Genomic DNA, 13,523 nt, shown 5'->3' with positions numbered 1-13,523 from the left:
GAGAAGTGGAATTCAGACTGAGGTTTTCTTGCACTGTCCTCATACATTTCACACCCAATTCTATAATAATAGAAGAAAACAGGAATTAGCCTCCAGGTAGAATCAGCCAGCTGAGAGAGTGAAACAGACCCAGAACAAGACTTTAAGATTCTGTGGGCAGGGAAGACCCCACAGGCTTCTCGAGAGTATCATAACCTAGAGTGAGAGTGGATCCCATTCCTGTCTCCCCCCCCACTTTCCCACTGTGTGTGTGTGTGTGTGTGTGTGTGTGTGTGTGTGTGTGTGTGTGTGTATGTGTATGTGTTAGAATCTGGCCAAGCATGGTGCATGCCTTTAGTTCCAGCTATCAGAAGGCAGAGGCAGATCTCCATGAGTTCAAGGCCAGCCTGGTCTATATAGTAAATTCCAGGATATCCAGGGTTACATGGAGAGACCCTGTCTCAAAAAAAAAAAAAAAAATCAACAACAACCAAAAGACAGAGTCTCACATAACCCAGGCTAGCCTCACTCAAACTCATCTATAGCCAAGGATGACATTGAATTCCTGATGCTCCTGCCTCCACCTCCCAAATGCTGGGATTATACGCAGACACCTGCATCACCAGGAGAGACGTGTCCACAGTACACTGTAAGGGGAACGGCCTGGAACAAAATTCATCTTCGTCACTGTACTACTCTTTCTACCGTCTAGTCCCCCATTCACTGTTAGGCGAATGGTGTTCATGCTTTAGGCTCCCAGGCACTCACAAGAACTCAGTTTGACTTGTCATTTTTTTTCTAGGAACTCTGGTTTGGCACAATTGTTGTGACATTGTTCCTGAGTGACCCAGACAGATCCCTTTGCAGCTTTTTCTTTTTATTGTCCCCTCTTGATTCTTTTTTTAAAATATTTATTCTCGGGGCTGGAGAGATGGCTCAGAGCATAAGAGCACTGACTGCTCTTCCAGAGGTCCGGAGTTCAATTCCCAGCACCCACATGGTGGCTCACAACCATCTGTAATGAAATCTGGTGCCCTCTTCTGGCCTGCAGTTGTACATGCTGTATACATAATAATAAAAATATATATATATATATTTATTCTCATTTTATTTGCAGTGGTGCTTTGCCTGAATGTATGTCTGTATGAAAGTATTGGATACCCTGGAACTAGAGTTACAGACAGTTGTGAGCTGCCATGTGGGTGCTGGGAATTGAACCTGGGTCCTCTGGCAGAGCAGTCAGTACTCTTAACCACTGAGTCATCTCTCCAGCTCCCCACTCCTCGATTCTTTTAGCACTTTATAAACCCTATTTAAAAGCCAGTCTAAGTTACTGAGGTCTGCCAGAGCTGCTCATGACCTACCATGGGACTCAGCAAAGCCAGGAAAACCCCAGCCTAGCCCTGAAGTCCTTGCCAGATTAACCTGTTTCTTAATTCTCTGGTGAACACAGTCCTTGTGGTGGCTTGAATGAGAATGTTCTCCACAGTCTCAGGCATTTGAACACTGAGTTCCCAGCTGATGACACTGTTTGGGAAGGTTTAGGAGGTGTGGCCTCTCTGGAGGAGGTGTGGCCTCTCTGGAGGAGGTGTGGCCTTGCTGGAGGAGGTATGTCACTGGGGGTGGGCTTGAGGACTTAAGGCTCTGCCCTACTTCCAATTGGCTCTTTCTGCTTCAAACTGGTGGTTGAGATGGAATCACCCAACATCGTGAGTGAAACAGACCCAGGAAAAGAACTATAAGGTCCTGTGAGTGCTCAGCTCCCTGCTCCTGCATGCCTCATGACTCACCATCATGACGGACCCTTAACCCTCTGGAACTGAAAGTCAAATAAACTCTTTCTTATATAAGCTGCTTTGGTCATGACGTTCTCACAGCAACAGAAAAGTAACTAATTAGCCAGGGGTGGTGGCACATGCCTTTAGTCCCAGCACTTGGGAGGCAGAGCCAGGCGGATCTCTGTGAGTTCGAGGCCAGCCTGGGCTACCAAGTGAGTTCCAGGAGAGGCGCAAAGCTACACAGAGAAACCCTGTCTCGAAAAACCAAAAAAAAACAAGATCAAACTGGGGGTGGGCTTTCATCTCTGCATTGGCTCTGTGTTTCTTATTTAACAAGACAGTTACATTTACAGGTGGGGGGACTAATTTCAATCCTATCTAGGCCAGTGAACTGGGCACAAATGCTGCCCTGGCATGCCCAGTTTGCCCAGTAATTTCTGTTCTTTCTCCACTGTTTTCCAGCCCCTCGTATTCATATTGACCCCAGCCAGTGATGACCGAGTGTTCCTAATGACAAGTATAAGCTCAGGGACTGACTTTCTCACATTGTCTCAGAAGATGGAGTCTTTGTCTCAACGTGGGGTGATGGTGCTATGTGGTCTGTCCACTTTGACGGCACTCGGACCCCTCCCACCTCCACCACGTCCTGCAGCCTCATGAGCCAAACCGTGATGCTCTTTCAATTGTGTTTAAAGTCTTTCCCAACTCAGGCAGTTAGGAGGCTGAGTGTCCCTGAGTACCAGTTCCTGTGCTGGGCCACGACTGGGGCTTCTGTCTGTCTGTCTGTCTGTCTGTCTAAATTTTCCCTTCCTCTGTGCTGAGGATTGGACCTGAAGGGTGTCTTCTATCACTTCTACCTCATTTCCTCCCTCCTTGTTGTCTGGTTCTTTCCTGTCTTCCACTTTTCCTACCAAGTCAAGGCTAGTGCTTCGTGTCTCGTTCTCTCGATCACTGGCTTCCACAGGTGCCTTAGCCGCATGTCTAGTGACTCGTGGCCCTCACAGTCTCCCTGAGATTCCGCCCCACTGACGCTACTTTCAGCCACTGTGAAATGTTCTTAGTCCATCAGCAACACTGAAAACATCCCCATACTGCCAGGAAAGATTTCTTTCATCAAGGAGGCATGGCTCTCTGTACACAGACAAGATGGCCACCCTAGGATCCCCACATACATGTCTCCTCCTTCAGCAGCCTTGGTTGCAGGTCTCACCACCCAGAGCAGAGGTAATGCATGTGCTGCCACACCAAGAAGACAAACCATTCCAGGCCGCATGTGGAAGGACAGCCACATGGAGACTGTCCCCACAGACATCCTACCCTCAGGCAGCACAGTTCCGGGTGCCCATCTTATGCCACCTACAGGAGGGCCAAGGCAACTGCTCCTCCCAAAGTCACCTTTGCCCCATCCTGTCCCGGTGAGACTTTTCCTGGGGTATTGTTTTCTATTTACCCCAGCTGGGGCAATCACCGTCCAGGAAATGTTTCAAGTCTGAGCTGGATGGGCCAATGGTTACAGAGTAACACGCCAAATCATGGGCAACTTCCTGGCAGCTACATTACCAGAGAAGAGTCTCAGCTTCCCTGGCAACTGTTAACGGATTGCATACCATCAGGGAGAGAAGGGGCCTCTGGAGCCTCATGACCCTCCTGTGCCCTTGAGCCCAGGGAGCCTCACAAACCCCATTCCCTCCTATAAAGGAGTGTTCCCACTCCTGGAAGAGCCCGATGCAGATATCCACAGGTTCTCTGATTTGAACATGGCAACAGCTTTGTCGTGCCAGAGGACAGAGTTCCAGAGCATACAAAGTAACCTAGTGCCTGGGGAAAAGCAGACACAGTGTGAGTGTGTACTGAATAGGTGTATATGTTAGAGGAGCCCTGGGGAAAAGCAGACACAGTGTGAGTGTGTACTGAATAGGTGTATATGTTAGAGGAGCCCTGGGGAAAAGCAGATACAGTGTGAGTGTGTACTGAATAGGTGTATATGTTAGAGGAGCCCTGGGGAAAAGCAGACACAGTGTGAGTGTGTACTGAATAGGTGTATATGTTAGAGGAGCCCTGGGGAAAAGCAGACACAGTGTGAGTGTGTACTGAATAGGTGTATATGTTAGAGGAGCAAAGAGTCACACACTGAACTTTCACATGAAGATGAATGCACACGAGGGCCTAGGTGGAACCACTACACACACACACACACACACACACACACACACACACACACACACACACACACATGCACGCACACACAGATCAGATAATTCCCCAAACTGAACAACAACAGTGCAGCAGGAGGCCACAGGACTAATGACAGAAGGATAAGCTGAAGGGGCTGAACCAGCCTCTTCTAGAGAACAGGAAATAGCTGTCTGGGGAGCCCCAGTTTTTCATCTAAACCACACAGATTTCTAACATGTACATTTTTACCTTCACAAAACTCACAAATAAAAATAAGCCAGGCAGTGGTGGCACACACCTTTAATCCCAGCACTCGAGAAGTAGAGGCAGGGGGGTCTCTGACTTCAAGGCCAGCCTGGTCTACAGAGTGAGTTCCAGGGCAGCCAGGGCTACACAGAGAAACCCTGTCTTGAAAACAAAGAAGAAAGAGAGACAAGCTTTTGAGAGCCATGGAATGTCAGCTGAGTGTGGGGGCTCCCAACTGTAGTGATAGCAGGTGGGAGCCTGAGGCAGGAGAATCATTGTGAGTTTGAGGCTGCATAGTGAGACCTTGTCCAAAAAAAGGAAAGAGAAGGAGAAATATCAGGGCTGGAGAGACGGCTCAGCAGTTCAAAGCACTGGCTGGCCTCTCAGAGGACCCAGGTTTGGTTCCGAGCACCCACATGGTGGCTCACAACCATTTGTAACTCCAGTTCCAGGGGACCACATGCCATTTTCAGGCCTCCACAGACTAGCCATGCACATAGTACACACATATACATACAGGCCAAACAACTGTACCCATGAAATACAAAAATAAACAATTACAGTGTAGGGCCTTGCACATAGTAGGCAAATACTGTATTTATTAAAGGAGTGCGCTACCACCACCCAGCTCTCTCTGTTTCTTTATAAAAAGAAATTTTAAAGCAGATGTACACACCTTTACTTCCAGCACTCGGGAAGCAGAGGCAGGGGGATCTCTGTGAGTTCAAGGCCAGCCTGGTCTATACAGTGAGTTCCAGGATAGCTGTGTAGAGAGACCCTGTCTCAAAAGAACAAAAGAAAAGATGCTTGGCAGGGCACGTGCATATAGTTGTAGCCCTTGGGAGTCTGAGTGAGGAGGACATCAGGTGTGAGGCCGGCCTGGGCCGCACAGTCTTATCATCAAAAGCAGCAGATGGTCAGGAAGAAAAACACCTGACAAGTAACTTGGAGGCCTTTCGAGGACCCCTCCTTCATCTTCATGACAAATGGTTTGTAAAGCTGTGGCGATCAAAATATGGTCATGATTTTTATGACTTAAAGCAACAGCTATTTTATCCAGCTTTCAATTTGGTGGGTGGGCTGGAAAATTCTGGTCTGTAATTTTTTTTTGGCTCCCCTCCCCATCAAGAGGTCTAAGGGCATCCCTTGAATCTGAGCTGGTTATGACTGTCCCTCGACAGCACGTGGTGGAAAGGGTGTGATGGGGCTTTCAAGGCTGGACTAGAAGAGAGCAAGCAGTCTTCACCTTGCTCACTGCAGACTCGTTGCTGGAGTCTGGAATGCTCACAGAAGAAACACAGCTAAGCTGGGCCTGGTGCACAGGCCTGACTCCCCACCCCTCAGGAGAAAGCAGGAGGAGCGTAAGTGTGAGGCTGGCCTGGGCTGTGTAGTGAGTTCTAGTCCAGTTTGGGACATACAGCCAGACACTGTATCAGAAAGAGGAGGAAGTGGAGGAGGAAGTGGAGGAAGAGAACAGGGAAAAGAAACAGTCACCGTAGCCACTGTGCAGCAGCCGGCACAGCTATCAGGCAGGACCCTCCCGGGCTCTGTGGCCGACAGTGGCACCCTTCAGCCGCCCAGAGCACAGGCTGGGAGTGAGGAAGCCGGCTTGGAAGCGGGTTCCCACCCCAGCTGTGGCGTTCCCACTCTTGCTCTGGGCTTCAGTGGTTCCAGATGAGGCTGAGAGGGGAGCAGAATGCAGTTTTGTCTCTGCACTTTCTAAACTACACTCACAGAACCAAGGAGCATAAAAAACAAACCAACAAAACCCCACCACGTATTGATTTATGCCATGAAATGTGGGGGTTTTGTTTGGTTTGTTTCTACTTTTTTTTTTTTTTTTTTGGTTTTTCGAGACAGGGTTTCTCTGTGTAGCTTTGCGCCTTTCCTGGAACTAACTTGGTAGTCCAGGCTGGCCTCGAACTCACAGAGATCCACCTGGCTCTGCCTCCCGAGTGCTGGGTAGCCCAGCCTATACACAAACTTGCACCCTTCTTGCCTCAGCCTCCCCAGTGCCAGAACTCAGGCATGCACCAGCACACCGGCTTTCTGGTGGGGTTTTGCCCAGGAACAGATAACTGAACTCAATACTGTGGAGAAAGTGTGTAGCTGTGCATTAATGTACTTAGAGTAAAGCAGAGAATGTCTGTGACGACTGGGATACTAAATCAATCGAAGGTCACTGAGCTAATCATGCAAATGCAATGCAGGCACTAGCCACCTACCCTGTTCCAATACTGAATATATAGAGATATATAGTTATATAAATTTAATGTACAGGAAATGTATATGTACATAAATTTCAAGACTATCCAATGAGAAAAACAAAACATCTTTCTCTCTTTCCTTTGGTCATTGATAGAGATGCCACAGGAAGAAGACTTAAAGGGATTAAAGGAGCAGACAGGAAATCCTCTGATCAAAAAGAGGCGGGCATAATGGCACCCACCTACAATCCCAGCACTGTTGAAGAAGCAGCAGGAGGATCACAAGTTCAAGACCAGCCTGGGCTGTGTAGCCAGACCTTGCCTTAAAAGGAAGAGGAGGAGGCCAGAGAGGTGGCCCACCAGGTGAAGGCACTCGAGGACAGGCTTGATGACCTGAGTTCAATATCTGGACTCTGTGGGGCAGAAGCGGGGCTCTACAAGTTGTCTGACCTCCACATGTGCATAACACACACACACACACACACACACACACACACACACACACACACACACAAGTGTGAAAAAGTTTTGTTTTGTTTTGTTTAAAGAAAAGCCAGAAGGCTGCTATAACTCGTATGGACACTATTAGGTTGGCTGCAAGTGCATTGAGCTGAGATTACAAAACAGGTTACCAGCAGCAAAAAGGCCACAGCTATATTTGGAAGAAGGAAGAGACTGACCCAGTACTTGGGGTGGATGGTGTAATATCAACAGATGACCAAGAGGAAGCAGGACTTCGCAACTTTCGTCTTGTTTGTCTTTTCAACCAGAAGAAGATAGTCGGGATTAAAATGACTTAAGATAGCAGTTAGGGGCCGGGGTCAAAGCGACTGCCAGCACAAGCAAGGCTGATTGCTCCCCAGAAGAAAGAGAAGCAGCAGCAGCAAACCAACTAACAAAAGAGGAGTTGGAGTCAGAGGAAATGGAGTCCTTAAAGGAGGGGGTGAGGGCACTAACCCCATCAAAACGTTCTAGACCACAGACTTGGACCGGGGTCTCCCTCTAGATCCCGACAGAAGCTGTGTGCAGACTTGCAACCATTGTAGACAAACTTGGAGAGATTTGAAAAAAACAAAAATAATGAGGATGACAACTGCTGTTCTGCCGTGTGCGCATAAACTATCCTAACTGCTTCAGCCAAGAGCTTTTGGTTTCTGTGTGCCTGGTGATCATCTGTTAGCAGCACAGTGTCCCCGGTGATCTGTTAGCAGTGCAGTGTCCCCGGTGATCATCTATTAGCAGTGCAGTGTCCCTGGTGATCTGTTAGCAGTGCAGTGTCCCTGGTGATCTGTCAGCAGTGCAGTGTCCACGGTGATCTGTTAGCAGTGTAGTGTCCCTGGTGATCTGTCAGCAGTGCAGGGTCCCTGGTGATCTGTCAGCAGTGCAGTGTCCCCAGTGATCTGTTAGCAGTGCAGGGTCCCTGGTGATCTGTCAACAGTGCAGTGTCCCTGGTGATCCGTTAGCAGTGCAGTGTCCCCAGTGATCCGTTAGCGGTGCAGTGTCTCTGGTGATGTTAGCAGTGCAGTGTCCCCGGTGATCCATTAGCGGTGCAGTGGTGCAGTGTCCCCGGTAATTCGTTAGTGGTGCAGTGTCTCTAGTGATCTGTTAGCAGTGCAGTGTCTCTGGTGATCTCTTAGCAGTGCACGGCAGGAACAGTAGGAAGTTGCATGAGCTGATTGACTTCACTTCCCTTTCTCCTGCATTGCCACAGCGGTTCTCCAGGACTGACAGGAGAACTCCAAGGTCTCCCTTTGCTTTCTGTCTTGATCTCAGGAAGAAATAAAGTCTTCTGGGAAACGCAGGTGACATTCAGAAACATGAGCACGGGCATAGCCATTTGGTGGCTCCCCAACAGTTTGAACTTAGACAAGTGTGGTGGTGCACGCCTGGAATCCTAGCTCCTGAGAGGCATGGGCAGAGGAGCTGCACCTTCAGAGCCAGCCTGGACTAGGTAGGGAGACTCGACTTCAAAACCTACCACATCAGCTGGGCCTGCTGCCAAAGGCCTGAACTTCCAGCTGCTCAGGAGGCCAAGGCAAGGGAACACAGCTTCAAGGCCAGCTTGGACTCAGGACGATTCAAGAGTATGCTGGGTGACTTATCAAGGCCCAGTCTCAAAACAAAACAGCAAAGATCAGGAGTTCAAAGTCATCCCCAGTGACATGGCGAGTTAAGACTAGCCTGAGCTATTTGCCTGGAAAAAAACAAATAAATAAGCAAACAAAATCAAAGTCAAAAGTTGCAGCTAAGTAACTGAGCATTGCCTAGCTTGCATGAGGTTTAAATTTCCAGGACTAGAAAAACAGAAGCAAGAGCAATAATCTGGCAGGGCATGGTCACCCGTGCCTTGGCGGAGGCATAAGAATCTGAGTCTGAGGCCAGCCTGATCTACATAATGAATTCAAGGCTAGCCAGAGTTACATAGTGAGGCCATGTCTCAAAAAAAAAAAAAAAAATGGATTGTAAACTAAGCTTTATAGAGTCAGCAAAAATATCAATGTAAAGACCTATGGGAATTCATTCCTTAATAAAAATAATGAAAAAAAACAAACTCAAAATCAACTTTGCAAACTGAAGGCCAGCCAAAGACTGGCAACAACTTGAGGAATACTTATTTAAGAAGGATAGCTGAGGTGCTGGAGAGATGGCTCAGCAGTTAAAAGCACTGGCTGCTCTTCCAGGGGAACCATGTTCGATTCCCAGCACTTACATGGTGGCTCAGAACCATCTGTAATACCAGTTCCAGAAGATTTGATGCCCTCTTCTGGCCTCCTGGGGCACCAGGCATGCATGTAGTGCCTAGTCATACATATAGGCAAGATACTCATTCTTATAAAATGTATAAATAAACAAAACATTTGAACAAATAGCTGAATCGTGAATGTTGGTAAAGACCTTTGTGGGGTTTTTTTTGTTTGTTTGTTTGGTTTGGTTTGGTTTTTGACAAGTTCTCATTATGTAGCCCTAGCTGGCTTCCTAAATGCTGAGATTAGAGGCTTGGGACACACACCCAGCTGCTCTGAGGCTTTTTAAATGGTTCTAATCCTAATCTAGTAGGATTGCAAACCCAAGACCAGCCTGAGCTACACAGCAAACCCTTATCTCAACAACCACCACCAAAAAACCCTAGGCCAGCAAGACGGTTCAGGGAGCAGAAGCATGTGTCGCCAAGCCTGATAACTCGAGTTTGATCCCTGCGACCTACATGGCGGAAGAAGGGAACTAACTCCGTCTTAGTCATGGCTCTGCCTAGTTTACCACAAGCTAGAGCCATCTGAGAGGAGGGACCTCAGCTGAGAAAGCCGCCATAAGGTCGGGTATAGGCAAGCCTACTGTAGGACATTTGCTTAGTAGTGACTGATGTGGGAGGGCTCCATTGCGGGTGGAGCCACCCCTGGGCTGGTGGTCCTGGGTTCTATAAGAAAGTCTGAGCAAACCATGAGCAGCCAGTAAGCAGCACTCCTCCATGGTCTCTGCATCAGCTCCTGCCTCCAGGTCCCTCCTGGTCTGAGCCCTGCCTGGGCTTCTCTCAGTGGACTGTGATTCAGGATATGTAAGCTGATGATCTGAATTTGTTGCTCCCCTGAGCCCATGAGATGGGAAGAATCACTTCTTGAAAGTTTTCCTCTGACTTCCACGCACACTTGGTGGCATGTGTGCACGCATGCACACACTCACACATTAAAAATACAAACAAATATTTTTGTTGTTGTTGTTGTTTTTCTTCGAGACAATGTTTCTCTGTGTAACAGCCCTAGCTGTTCTGGAACTACCTCTATAGACCAGGCTGGCATCACAAAGATCCACCTGCCTCTGCTTCCTGAGTGCTGAGATTAAAGGTGTGTGCCACCACTGCCCAGCTACAAAATTTTTTTTTTAATATAAAGCTGAATATTGGTCTTAGGGAACATATACACTATTAAGGAAAATATACTGCTGTGAGATGGTCTGTATGTGCTCTGATTGGTCAATAAATAAAACACTGATTGGCCAGTGGCCAGGCAGGAAGTATAGGCGGGACTAACAGAGAGAAGAATTGAGAGAACAGGAAGGAGGGTGGAGACACTGCCAGCCGCCGCCATGACAAGCAGCATGTGAAGAGGCTGGTAAGCCACGAGCCACATGGCAAGGTATAGATTTATAGAAATGGATTAGTTTAAGATATAAGAACAGTTAGCAAGAAGCCTGCCATGGCCATATAGTTTGTAAGCAATATAAGCCTCTGTGTTTACTTGGTTGGGTCTGAGTGGCTGTGGGACTGGTGGGTGACAGAGATTTGTCCTGACTGTGGGCCAGGCAGGAAAACTCTAGCTATAATATACAGTATTGATTCATTAACATTGAACTCATAATTAACAATGACACAATTCATGTCTGAGTGCAACTTAGAAAACTCATGGATTTTCCTCCATAACACACATCTAAGCCTCTGTGAGCTGAGGCATGCCAGACAGTGCCTCATCACTACACCTGGGAGCATTTTAAGCAATGTTAGCACCAATGAAGAGCACAGGATGGAGCTTTCAATTAAAGTACAAGGGGCTGGAGAGATGGCTCAGCAGTTGAAAGCAGTGGCTGCTCTTCCAAAGGACCTGGGTTCAATTCCCAGCACCCACATAGCAGCTCACAACTGTCTGTAACTCCAATTCCAGGGAATCTGATACCCTTGTACAGACATGCGTACAGGCAAAAACACCAATCACTACTCATAAAATAAAAATAAATAAATTATTTTTCAAAAAGTCACTGATAAGGAAAAAAAAAAAAGACCACAGTCAAGCGGTGGTGGTGCACACCTTTAATCCCAGCACCCCAGAGGCAGACACAGGCAGATCTCTGAGTTCAAAAACAGCCTGGTCTATAGAGTGAGTTCCAGGACAGCCAGGGCAACACAAGAGAAGCCGTGTCTCGAAAAACCAAAAAATGAAAAAAAAAAAGACTGCAGAAAACTTGGCATGATGATACTGACCTGCAATCCAACAGTTGAAGCTGAGGCAGGAGGATTGCAGTCTGAGCTATAAACTGAGACCTCGTCTTGAAAAGAGAAAAAAAGTCAGGCTTGGTATTGCACATCTCCAATCCCAGCACCCAGGAGGTGGAGGCATGTGGATCTCTGTGAGACTCTAGTCTACATAGTGAGCTCCAGGCCAGCCAAAGCTACTTAGTGAGACCTTGTCTCAAAACAAAACAAGAAGGAGGAGAGGGAGAGGGAGGAGGGAGGAGAGGGTTAGGGGAGAGGGAGGAGGAGGAGGAAGAGGAGAAAGAGGAGGAGGAGGAAGAGAAGAGGAGGAGGAGGAGGAGGAGGAGGAGAAGAGGAGAAGGAGGAGGAAGAGGAGGAAGAGGAGGAGGAAGAGGAGGAGGAGGAGGAAGAGGAGGAGGAGGAGGAGGAAGAGGAGGAGGAAGAGGAGGAGGAGGAGGAGGTGACAGAAAACACTAAACCTGGCTAAACTAAGCTAAGAGAGAAATTGGAACCTATAAACTTTATAGGGTGTTCCCCACCCCACCCTACCCCGACCCTTTAAATACTGAGCACACCTGTTCATACCTGTATTCCAAGTACACGGGAAGCTGAAGCCGAAGGGTCACTGCTAGTTCCAGTCTGGGATACAGCAACCCAAAATGTCAGTCTCTCAGCAATGTGTAAGGATCCAATCACTGTAGCTAAACATAGGGCAGCAACATCTGTGAGCTTGATGTGACAGAATTGAGAGAGAAAAGAGCTGATTCAACAGCAACAGTGAGAGACTTCAATGCTACCAGTGAACAAAAGACTTGAACAGTGTGCACAAAACAAACCTAAAAGTCACCAGCAGGACGCCTACACAGTGACAGCAGGTGTGCACAATACCACAGAGATGCTCTCCAGGACAGACTGTATGCTGGGCCACAGAGCTGCTCTCCACAAGTTTTTGAAGGACTGGAGTCATACAAAGAATGTTTCCGGGCTGGAGAGATGGCTCAGAGGTTAAGAGCACTGACTGCTTTTCCAGAGGTCCTGAGTTCAATTCCCAGCAACCATATGGTGGCTCACAACCACCTGTAATGAAATCTGGTGCCCTCTTCTGGCTTACAGTCATATATGCTGTATACATAATAAATAAATAAATATTTAAAAAAAAAAAAAAAAAGAATGTTTCCATCACAAGAACCAAAACCTGAAAATAACCAAAGAGATTTAAGGAATTCAGAAATATGTGGAAATTAAGCAACACGACTCAAGAACTTAAAAGTCAAAGAGAAAAATCACAAAGGAGGTAGAAAACACTTCGAGATTAGGAAGATGAATCTACAGCCTCCCACACCCACAGGCCGTGGTGCCAAGTGGGCACCACACAGCTGGCACTTGGAAGGCAGGGGCAGCAGTTCCACAGTTGGAGGTCAGGGCCACATCACAAAGATGACATGAATTTCACACAGCTGTTATAAAGTAAGATGGGGCATCATTCTCCTCTCCAATTTAGCCAAGGCTTACCTGGCACAGAGATGCTCAGTGTCCTGTGATTGAATGAGAATGGCCCCATAGGCTCATATGTTAGAATGTTTGCTTCCCAGCTGGCAGAGGTTTAGGAGAGAGAAGGAGGTGTGGCCTTGTTGGAGAAGGTGTGCCACTGAGGGTGGGCTTTGAGGTCTCAAAAGCCAATACCAGGCCTCTACCTGCAGATCAGGATGTAGCTCTCAGCCACTTCTCCAGCACCGCATGCCTGCCTGCTGTCATGCTCCCTGCCATGACGATAATGGAGAAACCCCCTGAAACTGTAATCAAGCCCCCAGTTAAATGCTTTCTTTTACAAGGGTTATGCTGGTCATAGTGTCTCTTCACGATAACAAAACAGTGATTAAGACACTCAGTAAATGTATGATTGTGTGTGTGTGTGTGTGTGTGTGTGTGTGTGTGTGTGTGTGTGTGTGTGTGTTTTCTTGAGACAGAATCTTGTTTTAAAGCTCAGGTTGGCCTGAAACTTACTATGTAACCCAGGATGGCCCCAGATACTGCATCCTCTTGCCTTAGGCCCCCCAAGGACCAAGTCTATGAGTGTGCACCACCAGGCTTGGAAGTTGATGCGTGCTGTAATGGCAGCTGACTGCTTCTGCAGCTGGCAGGAAGTGAACTGGAAGATGCAGAAAGAGAAGAGGTTTT

The 13,523-nt window shown here is 47.7% G+C and overlaps 1 protein-coding gene and 1 long non-coding RNA gene across 2 annotated transcripts in view; one reads left to right on the top strand and one right to left on the bottom strand.

Annotated features, from left to right (window-relative positions):
* Bola2b (bolA family member 2B) overlaps window positions 1-9,394 on the top strand; it is a 55,846-nt gene extending 46,452 nt beyond the window's left edge. The window contains exon 5 of the mRNA XM_052712584.1: window positions 6,541-9,394. The gene's annotated coding sequence lies outside the window, so the exon portion shown is untranslated. The remainder of the gene's footprint in view (window positions 1-6,540) is intronic.
* LOC128094307 (uncharacterized) lies at window positions 6,946-12,493 on the bottom strand. The gene is made up of 2 exons (XR_008212912.1): window positions 11,931-12,493; window positions 6,946-8,579 (listed from the first exon to the last, which is right to left on the bottom strand). It is a non-coding gene; the product is annotated as an uncharacterized LOC128094307 (long non-coding RNA).
* Window positions 12,494-13,523: the final 1,030 nt, after the last annotated feature.

This window comes from Peromyscus californicus, unplaced genomic scaffold (genome assembly GCF_007827085.1).
Source record: "Peromyscus californicus insignis strain IS unplaced genomic scaffold, ASM782708v3 Scaffold_4__1_contigs__length_199733344, whole genome shotgun sequence".
NCBI classification, from domain to species: domain Eukaryota; kingdom Metazoa; phylum Chordata; class Mammalia; order Rodentia; family Cricetidae; genus Peromyscus; species Peromyscus californicus.
This window is presented reverse-complemented; position numbering and strand designations above follow the sequence as displayed.